Source organism: Gorilla gorilla, chromosome 15 (genome assembly GCF_029281585.2).
Source record: "Gorilla gorilla gorilla isolate KB3781 chromosome 15, NHGRI_mGorGor1-v2.1_pri, whole genome shotgun sequence".
Classification (NCBI taxonomy): Eukaryota; Metazoa; Chordata; class Mammalia; order Primates; family Hominidae; genus Gorilla; species Gorilla gorilla.
This window is the reverse complement of record NC_073239.2, coordinates 66,810,903-66,825,724: the sequence shown is the minus strand read 5'-3', so window position 1 is coordinate 66,825,724 and position 14,822 is coordinate 66,810,903. Positions and strand designations below refer to the sequence as shown.

The following is a 14,822-nucleotide window of genomic DNA, read 5'->3' as shown; positions in this document are numbered from 1 at the left end:
GATTGTATGTTTACATTTTTGAGGAACTGTCAAACTGTTTTTCACAGCAGCTGCACTATTTTACATTCCCGCTGGCAATGTATGAGAGTTCTAATTTCTCCACATCCTTGCCAACACTTGTTATCCTTTTCTTTGTTGTTTTTGTTTGTTTGATTGTTTTCAGATGAGGTCTTGCTATGTTGCCCAGGCCGGCCTGGAACTCCTCAGCTCAACAGATCCTCCCATCTCAGCCTCCTGAGTAGCTGGGACTACAGACATGCACCACCTGCCCAGTTCAACACTTGTTATTTTCTGTTTTGCTGTTGTTATTTTCGTGATCCTAGTAGGTAAGAAATTGTATCTCTTGTGGTTTTGATTGCATTTCCCCAATGACTAATGATGTAGAGTTAATGAATGAATGAATGAATGCACAAAGGGACCTACTATTTTAATAAATCTTATGCTCAAAAGGGGATAAATCACTCTTCTAGTTTATATTGTTATTATAATGTACAAGAACATTAATATTTGTTTTTATAATGATAATAAATCATAATAGCATTTGTATATAATGGTTTTGTTTATACAAATACTCTTGTAATATGCAATATTGTTTATCCATACATCACAGTGACTATAGACTGTCTCTTTTAACAATATTCTAACTAATATGTAGTGGTTTTGCCTTTATTTGTTTCTTGCCACACCCCAGGCTATACTCCCCCTTGGAAAATGAGCTGTGTCACAAAATGAATTAGAACCTTGTCAGCAAGGGGTTTCAGCTGAACAGACACAGGCAGCTTGTGCCTTCAGTATTCTCTGTATAAATTGGACTGCTTTTCCAGTTCATTAGCCCTAAAAGCAAACACTGAGAAAAGTGTGAATTCCTTTGGTCATAAAATATACATATAGGCCGGGTGCGGTGGCTCACACATGTAATCCCAGCACTTTGAAAGGCCTAGGCGGATCGATCACCTGAGGTTGGGAGTTCGAGACTAGCCTGACCAACATGGAGAAACCCCGTCTCTACTAAAAATACGAAAAAAAAAAAAAATTAGCTGGTTGTGGTGGTACATGCCTGTAATCCCACCTACTTGGGAGGCTGAGGCAGAAGAATCGCTTGAACCCAGGAGGTGGAGGTTGAGTTGAGCCAAGATCACACCACTGCACTCCAGCCTGGGCAAAAAGAGTGAAACTCTGTCTCAAAAAAGAAATGTATCATACACATAAACTGCCTGGTCACGGTGCCTCACGCCTGTAATCCCAGCACTTTGGGAGGCCGAGGCAGGTGGTTCACTTCAGGTTAGGAGTTTGAGACCAGCCTGGCCAACATAGCGAAACCCCGTCTCTACTGAAAAAAAAAAAAAAAAAAAATTAGCCAGGCGTAGTGGTGCACGTCTGTAATCCCAGCTACTCGGGAGGCTGAGGCAGGAGAATCGCTTGAACCCAGGAGGCAGAGGTTGCAGTGAGCCGAGATCGTGCCACGGCACTCCAGCCTGGGCAACAGAGTGAGACTCCATCTCAGGAAAAAAAAAAATCATACACATAAACCATAGTGTAACAGAATATATTTTTAATTATTAACAGTGTGAATTGTGATGACATACTGTATGTGTAATGTATCCCCTAGCAAGTACCTATGGTGCTATTTGTTCAACCACCACATCATAAACTCTCAACAAAGTAATATTTAAAAACTGTCTAAACCACACGCATGAAAGCTTAAAATTTCCCCCTCTAAAATAAAAGAAGTGAAAGTAGACTGTCATATGAACCTCAAAAGGCCATTTACAGCCTCAATGTTCCTCCATTTGTTCATAAGGGGAGGAGGTCTAGGGGAAGATATTACTCTATGTGGAGGTGGTGAGGAGAGTAATATCTTCCCCTAGACCTAGGGAAACCCTAGGATTTTTATACTAATCGTGGCTGGGGCCAGAGGACATGCAAAATTAGACATTAACCCAGTCATTCTTCTACTCAGAAATTATGTCCTCTCTTCCAGGTCCAAGATGAATAGACATAAACCTATATATGATTAAACTGTTTGCATCATGTCAAGCAAATTGTTTCATTTTTTACACTTTTATTCTCAAAACTATTATTTTTCCCCCATATTAACTAATAGTTGACACACTGGGACACCTAGCACATAGCAGATCTCAATACTTATTTGTTGAATGAGTAAATGAATGGTTTAGGCAAATAGTGTTATCCTGATCCTCTTACCTTAGTCAGTGAAAGCTGTATGCAATTTAAAGTATTTGTTTTCCTACCACAATCTAGGCACGTTCAAATATATATATATATACACATACATATACACACACACACATACATATATATATATACACACATACATATATATACACACACACATATATATATACACACATACATATATATACATATATATGTATATATATATACACACATACATATATATACATATATATGTATATATATATACACACATACATATATATACATATATATGTATATATATATATATATATATACACACATATATTTTTTTTTTGAGACAGAGTTTCGCTCTTATTGCCCAGGCTGGAGTGCAATGGCGCGACCGCGGCTCACTGCAACCTCTGTCTCCCGGGTAGCTGGGATTACAGGCGCCCGCCACCACGCCCGGTTAATTTTTTGTATTTTTAGTAGAGACGGGGTTTCACCATGTTGGCCAGGCTGGTCTCGAACTCCTCACCTCAGGTGATCCACCCACCTCCGCCTCCCAAAGTGCTGGCATTACAAGCGTGAGCCACCCAACCGGCCGGCCAGTTCAAATGTGTTAACCTCAGCGTATAATCAGCTTGGAGAATAGAAAGTCAAAGAAAGGCAAATCAATTTGCCAATTATTCTGAATGTGTGACATTAGCCTAAATCTACAGAGTCCCCAAACAAAAGAAGCACTCTTCAAAGTTAGCTAATGAAAATGAAGCATTTTAAATATTTTCAAAATGAATAAATTAAATACAACATAAAGCTTTTACCACATTGGTGTGAACAGATAGAATCAATAGTTGGATAAAGTGTGTTAAATATCAGGATATTAATGTATGGAGTTTTGGTTTGGGGACATGATTTATTACACGTCAGATCAGAATCAACGTAATAGTCGTGTTGTAATGGAGTTCTACTAAGATCTAAAATGTGAAAACATTTAGGCGGAACTGTCATATGGAAATCAAAGCATAGTCAAATGGGAGAAAATAGACCCCGCAAGTTTATTTATAGGCCTAGCAGTGTAACATTGGATAAGTAACTTCAACTGTTCACTCAGGATTTATTCTGATATTTAAAAGCCTGTCACAAGAAATGTGTTTCTGGATCGATTAAATATTGTGTATCAACCATATTAAAGGCTCTTCCTACACGCAGGGTGTTGTCCAGAAGAAAACGTGTTTTCTGTCAAACTGTAATTCCGGTTAATCCACTGCTCGTTTATTAAATGTAACTGAATCAGGGACAACCCACGGGGTATGTCCTGAAATGCACATAACAACCCGTCGCAATGAAAATCCTGCCAGCAGCAGTAGATGACTCCGCTGCAGCGAGCTGCGAATAGGCACTGTTTCAAGGGTGGGGGAACTGCGGGCGCCGTGGGAGGACGCAGCTCAGGGCTGAACCGCCACACCCAGGTGACCGAGCTCACGCTGGGTAATTTGTCGGCCAGGCCCTCTGGCAGCCTGCCTCTTCACCGCGCCCCGCCGGCGGCCCCGCCTCCCTCCCCTCCCAGTTGCCGGCTGCCCCACCTCTTCCACACCCCAACTGCGGCCCCGCCTCCCGCCCGCCCACTTGCTGGTGGCCCCGCCTCTCCCACACCCCGCCGGCAGTCCCGCCTCTCCCCGACGCTTCCGCCGGCGGCCCAGTCCCTTGCCCTGGGACCCCAGCCTGTAGTGTTTGGAGACCCCGGCTCCTCTTCTATTTCTCTTGATCTGGGGTCCGGCTGGCGATAGTGTCCGCGGTGCGCCCCTTTCTCTTGGTCGTTTATGACGCCCACGTCGTCTTTTCTTCAGGTGCGTTGGGCCCCCTCCTCGGGTGTTCTCTCACGGCCCAGCAATCAGGGCCTGGGCGGCTCAAGTTCAGCCTCAGCTTTGTCTGGTACCCCTTCCCTGGTGAGAGCTGAGAATTCAAGGACCAGACTCAACCTGCCCACAAGCTTTCTTCCCTTACCAGGGCAGAAAGCCTTTTCGTATGACTCCATGCTCTTTAACGTCTCCAAAGGACTAATTTACAAACTTTTGAGCTCTATGGCATGGAGATTTTGTAGACAGATTGAGACATCCCATTTCAGATGAGGTTATTATCTACTCTAATGTTCAGTGCCACAAAATTAACTTTCATACAGGTTACTTTTTTTTTTTTTGAGACGGAGTCTTGCCCAGACTGGAATGCAGTTGCACGTCTCGGCTTACTGCAACCTCCTCTTCCCGGGTTCAAGCGATTCTCCTGCCTTAGCCTCCTGAATAACTGGGACTACAGGCGCGCGCCACCAGGCCAGGCTAATTTTTGTATTTTTAGTAGAGATGGGGTTTCAGCATGTTGGCCAGGCTGGCCTCGAACTCCTGTCCTCAAGTGATCCGCCTGCCGGGGCCTTACAAAGTGCTAGGATTACAGGCGTGAGCCACTGCGCGCGGCCTTATAGAGGTTACATTTTGAACAAGCAAAGCCCCATATAGCCAGACACGGCCTTGTTTTTTGCACTGTTAAAAAAGCAAACGGCTGGCCGGGCGCGGTGGCTCACGCCTGTAATCCCAGCACTTTGGGAGGCCGAGGCGGGCGGAACACGAGGTCAGGAGATCGAGACCATCCTGGCTAACACGGTGAAACCCCGTCTCTACTGAAAAAACAAACAAAAAAGCTGGGCGTGGTGGCGGGCTCCTGTAGTCCCAGCTACTCCAGAGGCTGAGGCAGGAGAATGGCGTGAACCCGGGAGCCGAAGCTTGCAGTGAGCTGAGATCGCGTCACTGCACTACAGCTCTGGCGACAGAGCGAGACTCCGTCTCAAAAAAAAAAAAAAAAAAAAAAAAGCAAACGGCTGATTCGAGGTTGTGCATAACTGACAGCACTGGATACTATGCCCATCACTAATTCATAAAACAATACAGGTGAAATATATAGAATAGTAAAGTGGTGATTAGTGTGACTGATAGTGGTTCAATTTAAATAGTCATAAATTATGATGCACCAAATCAAAAGATTATAGGGCCACCTGGCCGAGAGCAGTGGCTCACACCTGTAATCCCGGCACTTTGGGAGGCGGGCAGATCACCTGAGGCCAGGAGTTCAAGACCAGCCTGGCCAACATGGTGAAACCCCCATCTCTACTAAAAATACAAAAATTAGCTGGGTGTGGTGAAGCCTGCCTGTAGTCCCAGCTACTCAGGAGGCTAAAGCAGGAGAATCATTTGAACTGGGAAGGTGGTGGTTGCAGTGAGCTGAGACGGGCTACTGCACTCCAGCCTGGGAGACAGAGCAAGACTCTGTCTCAAATAATAATAATAATAAAAGATTATACTGCCACCAAAAACATAGTAACATGTGGGAAAGAAAAGCAAGACACAGATGTTTTATTTACAATATAATTATAATAAAAATAGGTATGCATGGCCGGGCGTGGTGGCTCATGCCTGTAAGCCCAGCACTTTGGGAGGCTGAGGCGGGGGGATCACCTAAGATCAGGAGTTCGAGACCAGCCTGGCTAACATGGTGAAACCCCGTTTCTACTAAAAATACAAAAAATTAGCCTGGCATGGTGGCACGTGCCTGTAATCCCAGCTACTCTGGAGGCTGAGGCAGGAGAATCACTTGAACCCAGGAGGCGGAGGTTGCAATGAGCTGAGATCACACCATTGCACTCCGGCTTGGGCAAGCGGAGCGAAACTTCGTCTCAAAAAATAAATAAATAAATAACAAAAATAAAAATAGGTATGCATATAAATACAGATTGTAGAAGAATACAGAACTCAAACTACAAAATCAGACTCTTCTTAGAGGATACTGAGGATGGTTCATCCCATTGGGGTGCCCTGTAGATACCTGGAGCTCTTTTGGTTCCTGCTCTGAGTTCTGCTTATCCAGGATTTTCTTCTGGGAACCTCCCTCTATTAGTTAGAGTACAGAGTATGCTGTAATAATAAAGAGACCCCAAAATATAGTGATTGAATTGAGATGGAAGCTTATTTCTCATCTAACAGTCCAGAGGTAGGAGTGGTGGAGGCTATAGGGTGGATCAGCTTCATTAATTCATCCATGGACTCTGCTGTTTTGGTTTTATTTTGGTTTGGTTTGGTTGTTTTTTTTGTTTTGTTTTTTGTTTTGTTTTGTTTTCCAGTCCTGCCCCTTCTGCATTCACTGGTTTCTTTCCTCGACCCTAGGTATTTTTCCTAATTTGCATGGTTAAAGTTGGGGCACTGCAGTGGATCTGCACTGGCGCCACCTAGCGCTGGAAAGGCCAAAAGGGCCAAAGTAGAGGGCAACCGATTTCTTTTTAAGCAAGTGATGCAGAGGACACATACAACTTTCATTCATATTCCATTAGTGAGAACTTGACCACACTTGGTTGTAAGGAAATTCAGGCAATGTGGTCTCTAGCTGGGATTTCATGTGCCCAAGTAGCAATGTATTAGCACTGTAAAAGGGGAGAACCGACTTTGGGGGACAACTAACATTTCATGATCTGCCCATTTTCTTCTGACCAACTTCCTTGAGATAATTTTCTTTCTTCTGAATTTCCTAAAGAGAGGTTCGTTTACTTCAGTTTACAGACAGTCCTTGTTTGCTTCAATGTACCTTAACGATGCCTCATTCTTCAGGCCCTAATTCAAATGATACCTCCTAAAAGAGGCTTACCTGACTACATTCTCAAAAGCAGGTGCCCCACCTGCTTCCTACCACCATTGTTCATATCTCAGTACTGTGCTTCCTTCACCGGTACTTATCACAGTTTGAAATTATAATTTTTTTTGCTAAGTTTTTGTCTGTCTCTTCCACTCTGTCTCTTTTCTTCACCACCACATCTCTACCACCTAGTACAGTGCCTGTCATTGGATAAGTAAAAAGTAAATATTTGGTATTGAATGGATGAAATAGTAGTCAAGGATGACTCTGAGAGTTCTGAAGTGAGCAACTAAACATACTGATGAGCCAGGCACAGTGGCTCACGCCTGTAATCCCAGCACTTTGGGAGGCCGAGGCAGGTGGATCATGAGGTCAGGAGTTCAAGACCAGCCTGGCCAACATTGCGAAACCCCATCTTTACTGAAAATACAAAAATTAGCTGGGTGCAGTGGTGGGCACCTGTAATCCCAGCTACTGAGGAGGCTGAGGCAGGAGAATCACTTGAACCCAGGAGGCGGAGGTTGCAGTGAGCCGAGATCGTGCCACTGCACTCCAGCCTGGGCAACGGAGCAAGACTCTGTCTCAAAAAATAAATAAATAAACATATTGATAAAAAGAAAAAATGGGCAAGCTTGGAGGAAGAAGAGATGATCAGTTTTGTTTGCAAATACTGAATTTGAAGTTTTGAATGATTTCAAGGTGACATCCAGAAGGCAACTAAAAATGTGAATCTGAAGCTCTGGAAACAGCATCAGATTGGAACTACAGATTTGAGAGCCTTGAGAATTGATTACATCACTCATGAAGAACATGGTGAGAGAACAGAGAACATTTAGGAGGGAACTGTAAGGAACAAAAACATTTGCTGGGTGGGCAGAAGAGAGAGCCTGGGAGGAAATATCAGGGGCTGTGAACAAGAACCAGGGAGAAGAAACGTTCAGGGAGGAAACAGCAGTCACAAGTGACAGAGATTGGTGGTAAATTACATCACCTATGTCAGAAAGGGTCCCTTAGACCTGCCAATTAGGAGGCTTGGGTATCGTAGCCTTAGCTAGAATAGTTTCAGTGGATTGGTGGGCTATGGACTGAAGATAGAAGGTTAAGAAGCAAATGTAGCAATTGTAGAACATGGTTTCAAGAAGTGCAGCCATGAAAACAACAGACAGATTTCATTTAGAAAGACAGGCAAGGTCAAAGGAGTTTTTTGCCTTTTTTTTTTTTTTTTTTTTTAGAAGAAAGGCAGCTTGGAATCTGTATAAATGAAAGAGAGAGATAGGATGGGTAAAAATGATTGATGGAAGAATTTTGACCTACTGGGTTTGAGGTAGGAGGGGAAAACAGAAGGGTGCTCTTCTCTGAAGGTGTAAAGATAAATTTAGAGCGGGGAGAGCAGCAAAGAGTTGAAAAGTTTTTGTCTGTTGGCCTTCAATTTATCCATGAAGGAAGGAGCAACGTTATCTGCTACAAGGACGGAGGTGGCAAAGTCTGGACTGGTTTTTAGGAGACAAGGGGTGGGGGGTGAGGGAAAGACTATAGATAAGAGGACAAACAGAAGGTCTGCTTTCGCAGATCTACTATGGTCGAAAATTATTTTTTCTTTCCTCCCCTCTATCCCTTCCTAACCTAAGCTTGTCGCAAAAAAGGCTTCAAGCTGCCAAATCCAAATTTTTCCACCAATATACCCCGATACTAGTTTTTTCTCCAAAAACAACGGGCAACTAACATGCAGGGCAGAGAAAACAAACAGTTGCCCCAGGCTTCCTTCGTTCGAATAGTGAAGACTGAGCTGGCCTCGGCACTGTGCAGACTCCCAACCTGTGCTACTATGGGTTATTCTCCTTATAGTGCAGTCACCTCCTAAATGCATGCTGAAAATAATGGAAGACTTCGAGCCAGATGTTTGCCTCTTAAGTAACGTCCCCCAAAAGATGCAGCACATATTTAAGGCCTGCTGAAGCAAGCAACGCTGACGGACCAGGTTATTGCGTTTTTCTCTCGCTGCGTGTCCGGACGCCACACTATGAGCATTAAGCGCATACTGACCAATTTCTGTTAAGCAGTAACGTGGTGTTCGGATCAAAACACAGGGAGCCGCGGCCGCAACCGCGCCGATAAGCTTCCGGGGTCCCAACCCTGTAAGGCAGAACAGCTGCCCAGCTCGGATGACGCCACACTAACGTAACCTCCAGACCGCCCAGTGTGGGTGTGTCCAAGTTCACGTCGCCCGGCGTGGCCCCCCCTCCCCAATGACGTAACTGCACTGCAGCTTCTAGTAGCTTTTCGCAGCGTCTCCGACCGCCGGGCGCGGTGGCGCGTGCCTGTAGTCCCAGCTACCCGGGAGGCTGAGGTGGGAGGATCGCTTGAGCCCAGGAGTTCTGGGCTGTAGTGCGCTATGCCGATCGGGTGTCCGCACTAAGTTCGGCATCAATATGGTGACCTCCCGGGAGCGGGGGACCACCAGGTTGCCTAAGGAGGGGTGAACCGGCCCAGGTCGGAAACGGAGCAGGTCAAAACTCCCGTGCTGATCAGTAGTGGGATCGCGCCTGTGAATAGCCACTGCACTCCAGCCTGAGCAACATAGCGAGACCCCGTCTCTTTTGCCCCCCTCCCTCATTAAGGGTACCTTTGTAAGTAAATAGCGTCTTTGAAGTTAAGAAGTTTGCCTCCTTTCCGGTTCATACGTATTAAGAAACATACTAATGTGCTCATTTAAAGACGAGTCCTCTCTTCCTCTAAAGGAAAAAATATATAGAGAAAGATGTTACTGAGGTTTATAGTTGGCTTTCTATCTCCACTCTTATATTTATCCACTGTTTTACGTTTCCTTCAGCGCGAAAGGTCACCCGTTGACGGGATGCTTGGGGATTTGCAACCGCCTCATCGCTGCCCCCTACCGGCGCATATTCAAAACGTCTCTGCGAAAAGCTGTTATTACCCTCGGAGCCAACAGGGGTTGCTCGTTTACCCACAGACAGTCGGAAAAAATGGCCGCCGGATCACAGAGAGCAAAAAGTACGTTCTCTTAAAGAATTTCCAAGTTCTTCCCGCGGCCGTTCAGGATGCTGCTTGCAGTTACCAACACTATTCCCCTGCACTGAGCTGACCTGAGCTTCCCTGCCTACCTCCTGTCACGGATGTCACCTTCTTTCACCCCTGTCCTGTCAAGGTTTTTGCTTTAGAATGCTATAGACCAAAGACGGGCTAATCAACAGTCTTACACACAAATCCTTTCGTTCTACTTGGCTACAAGCAGGGCTAATCTTCCGAAGAGGAATCCCACTACTGCCTCCTTATAAGGGAAAAACTCCTCTCAGAGGAACCCAGAACGCCCTGTGATGACAGAGGTGAGGGGCCAGCGTGGCGGAATGCACCACCCTGTCTCCTCGCTTGCTTCTCTCTCCGTCGGATTGCCAAAAAGGGAACGGCACCTAGACTCCGAAAAGTAATGGAAGCAAAGGGAGTTTAAAGAACGCGCCCAGCCGCCTGGGTCTTGAACCCAGTGTTAATGAGAGCAAAAACCTCTGCATCCTCCACTGAGCTGTCCTTGAGCATGTCTCATAATCATGCTTCATTTTAAAAACAGAAATAAGTGAATAAGCTATGAAAGAAGACAACCTTTAAATTTTTCAAAAGTTCTTGGTGGTCTGTGATTAGAAATTTCATCTATATGAAATAACTGTTTTGGAGGGCTTACTGTTAAATTCAGGCATTTTAGGGCCAGTGGAAATTGGTTAAGCATTCACATCAGTCCATTAATCTGATAATCTACTGGGAGTTTAAAGACTCTAAGCACTAAACACAGATTTTCCTCACTGTCTATAAAATGAAAGAGGAAAGAAGCATTGTACTAAATTTTTTATAAAGCTAATTGTATTCCCCTTTTTTTTTTTTTGAGGTAGTTCATTGCATTTTGAACAAGGATAACTGTCAGAAAAGATCCTCTTTGAATAAAACAGATATCTCCCCCATGGCTGCTTCTGGGTCTGCCCTCTGCAACCACATGGAATAGGTCTGATTCCGGTTCTTCAGGACAACTTTTCAAGAATTAAAAAATCACCTCCAAATGAATGCATTTTTACAAAATGAAAATAGGTAGAGATGCTATTTTAAAAAAAAATCTTTACCTTCTCACCAACCTTAAAATAAGAAGCAAAATAATTTTGGTATATCTTTTTTTTTTTTTTTTTAAGACAGAGTCTTGCTCTGTCTCCCAGGCTGGAGTTCCGGGGAGCGATCTCTGCTCACTGCAACCTCTGCGTCCCGGGTTCAAGCGCTTCACCTACCTCAAGCCTCCCGAGTAGCTGGGATTACAGGCACACACCAGCATGCCCGGCTAATTTTTGTATCTCTTGTTTTTCACTAAATGGATCCCTGAATTGGACCCAGAATGACTTAGCTATGGATGTAAGAACTGCTTTTGAGTAGCTGCCTCCATTAGCCCTGGGGTTCCTACTTCCTGAGTACCATGACCTCCGGGATAACTCAGCTTTGTGGAACTGAGGTGCAATAGGCAGCATAATGACCCCCTCCCCAAAGATATCTATGTGCTAACTAACCAAGGAATGTGGACAGCCCCCCTGAAGCTGGAAAAGGCAAGGAAAGGGATTCTCTTCAAGAGTTTCCAGAAGGAATGCAGCCCTCTTCACCCATTTGGTACTTCTGATCTCCAGAACTCTTAAATAATAAATTTGGCCGCATGTAGTGGCTCACACCTGTAATTCCCAGCACTTTGAGAGGCCAAGGAAGGTGAATTGCTTGAGCTCAGGATTTGGAGACCAGCCTGCACAAAATGGTGAAACCCTGTCTCTACAAAAAATATGAAAATTAACCATGTGTGGTAGTATGTGCCTGTAGTCTCAGCTACCAGGGAGGCTGAGGTGGGAGGATCACCTGAGCCCAGGAGGTTGAGGCTGCAGTGAGTTGTTAGTGTCCCACTGCATTCCAGCCAAGGGGACAGAGTGAGACCCCATCTCAATAATAATAATAATAAATTTATGTTGTTTAAGCCTCTAAATTTGTGGTAATTTGATACAGCAAATTACCACAGAATAGGAAAGTAATACATGGGGGGAATCAAGCTCAGTCTGTAACTGACAAAACTCTGAGAGGTCAGAAAGGTATCCTTTCAGTAACTGTCTTCTCGAACTCCTGACCTTAAGTGATGCACCTACCTCAACCGTGCCCAGCCAGTAACTGTGTTCTTTAACATACTTATACTTTAAAAAAAAAAACAACTTTTAAGTTGAACACATTTTCACATTGATATTTTTTTCCGTGTGTGTGTGTGTGTGTGTGTGTGTGTGTGTGTGTGTGTGGACTACACTTTTAAGTTTTTAATTATGTTTAGGGTTAAGATTAGGGTTGTGGTGGAATATTTTTGACATATAGTGACTTTAAACTTTTATGGGCTGGGCGCAGTGGCTCACGCCTGTAATCCTAACACTTTGGGAGGCCGAGGCGGGCAGATCACCTGAGGTCGGGAGTTCAAGACCAGCCTGACCAACATGGAGAAACCCCCATCTGTAATAAAAATACAAAATTAGCCAGGTGTGGTGGTACATGCCTATAATCCCAGCTACTGGGGAGACTGAGGCAGGAGAATCGCTTGAACCTGGGAGGCAGAGGCTGAGGTGAGCCAAGAGTGAGCCATTGCACTCTCAGCCTGGGCAACAAGAGTGAAACTCGGTCTCAAAAACAAAACAAAACAAAACAAAACAAAAACAATACCCCTTTAATGTATTCAGATCTGTTAATCTAATCATTTATGTTTTCTGCTTTTGGTGTTTTGCTTTGAATGGTCTCACCCATGCCAAGAGGATATAAATATTCACATAAATGTTTATGACTTCTATCTTTTAGAGTATGTACTTCACTGATTTAAAAATAACATCCTAGGCTGGGCACAGTGGCTCACACCTGTAATCCTAGCATTTTGGGAAGCTGAGGCAGGCGGATCACGAGGTCAGGAGTTTGAGACAAGCCTGACCAACATGGCGAAACCCTGTCTCTACTAAAAATACAAAAATTAGCTGGGTGTGGTGGTGTACGCCTGTAATCCCAGCTACTCAGGAGGCTGAGACAGGAGAATTACTTGGACCCGGGACGTGGAGGTTGCAGTGAGCTGAGATTGTGCCACTGCACCCCTGTCTGGCAGTCTGGGTGACAGAGTGATACTCTGTCTCAAAAAAATACATAAATAAAATAATATTCCTTGTCCAAAACAATGTTTTCTTATTCTAAAAATCTATTTTTTTTTTTTTAAGAGATGGAGTCTTGCTCCGTCACCAGGCTGGATTGCAGTGGCGTGATCATAGATCATAGCTCACTGTAGCCTCACTCCTGGGTGCAAGCCTTTTGCCACAGCCTTCCAAGCAATTGGAACTATAGGCACATGCCACCATGCCCAGGTTAAATTTGTTTACTAGTAATATGAGAACTGTTAAAAAAAAAAAAAAAACTTCAGACAAATTAAATTTTTCAGAGTCTTTTTGACCAAAGAATGATTCATGAACAGGACAGCACTCAGAACCAGAAGAGATTCAGAGCGTTCCACATTGTGGGCAGAGACTATTCACAGATAGAGAAGGGAAGTGAGATACTGAAACAGCTTGATTGGTTACAGCCAAGTATTTGCCTTATTTGGACATGGTTTGCTCAATTAACAGCCTATGATTAGCTGAAGCTTGGCAGCTGTGATGGCTGAGACTCAGCTATTTGTTACAAGAATATACTCGTAAGCTTTCGATTTGTTTACGTACCAAATTGGATTGTTGTTCAGTATTAAGGGACTCAAGGTACAGCAGCAGCCTTAGGCCAAATTTAATGTAGCGGAACTCTTACTTTCTTTTTTTTTTTTTTTTTTTTTTGAGACGGGGTCTTTCTCTGTCACCCAGGCTAGAGTGCAGCAATCTCGGCTCACTGCAACCTCCACCTTCCGGGTTCAAGCGATTCTCCTGCCTCAGCCTCCCGAGTAACTGGGATTATAGGCACCTGCCACCGTGCCCAGCTAATTTTTGTATTTTTTTAAGTAGATAAGGGGTTTCACCATCTTGGCCAGGGTGGTCTCGATCTCCTGACCTTGTGATCCACCTGCCTCGGCCTCCCAAAGTGCTGGGATTACAGGCATGAGCCACCTCACCCGGCCCTTACTTTCTCTTTTAATGTATTTGCTTAAATCTGCCTATTTTTGTGTAATTTATTGCGTGTAACAAACTACTCCAACATTTAGTAGTTTGAAAATACAACTGGGTTTTATTAGGTTTCATGACTTTGAGGGTCAGGAATTTGTAGCAAAGCTCTGCTGAACAATTCTTCTGCTCCAGGTGAAGTTGATTGTGGTATTCAGCTGGTGGCTGGTCTAATTTGTAGGGCCCAAGATAACTGAATTCACATGCCTCTGCCTTGACAGGCTTGGCTGTAAAGACACGCTCCTCTTCCTCTCCCTGTAGTCTCAATGCCTCTCTACAGTAGGGTATTAGACTTCTAACATTGTAACTCAAGCTTCAAGAGGCCAAACTGGAAGCTACAAGTCTTATTAAAGGCTAGAGCCAAAAATAGCATAGTATCACTTCTGTTTACCACGCTTTGTTGGTCAAAGGAATCACAGGCTAGCCTGGATTCAAAGATGGGAAGAAAACAGAACCTACTTCATGAGTGTTAAAGAATGCGTGGCCATTTTTAATTTCTATCATACCTACTCTTTAACTTCTTGGTTTTGTTGTTGTTGTTTTGTTTTTGAGACAGAGTCTCATTCGCTGTGTCACCCGGGCTGGAGTATAGTGTTGCGATCTTGACTCACCGCAACCTCCACGTCCCAGGTTCAAGTGATTCTCCTGCCTAAGCTTCCCCAGTAGCTGGCATTAGAGGCGTGTGCCACCACACCTGGCTAATTTTTGTATTTTTGGTAGAGACGGGGTTTCACCATGTTGCCCAGGGTGGTCTCGAACTCCTGATCTCAGGTGATCTGCGCCTGCCTCAGCCTCCCAAAT

The 14,822-nt window shown here is 44.4% G+C and overlaps 1 long non-coding RNA gene across 1 annotated transcript; it reads left to right on the top strand.

The window, feature by feature from the left end:
- Nucleotides 1–3,825: 3,825 nt before the first annotated feature.
- Nucleotides 3,826–13,643, top strand: LOC129526648 (uncharacterized). Its single transcript, XR_008671358.2, has 3 exons — nucleotides 3,826–4,010; nucleotides 7,534–7,647; nucleotides 9,665–13,643. It is a non-coding gene; the product is annotated as an uncharacterized lncRNA (long non-coding RNA).
- Nucleotides 13,644–14,822: the final 1,179 nt, after the last annotated feature.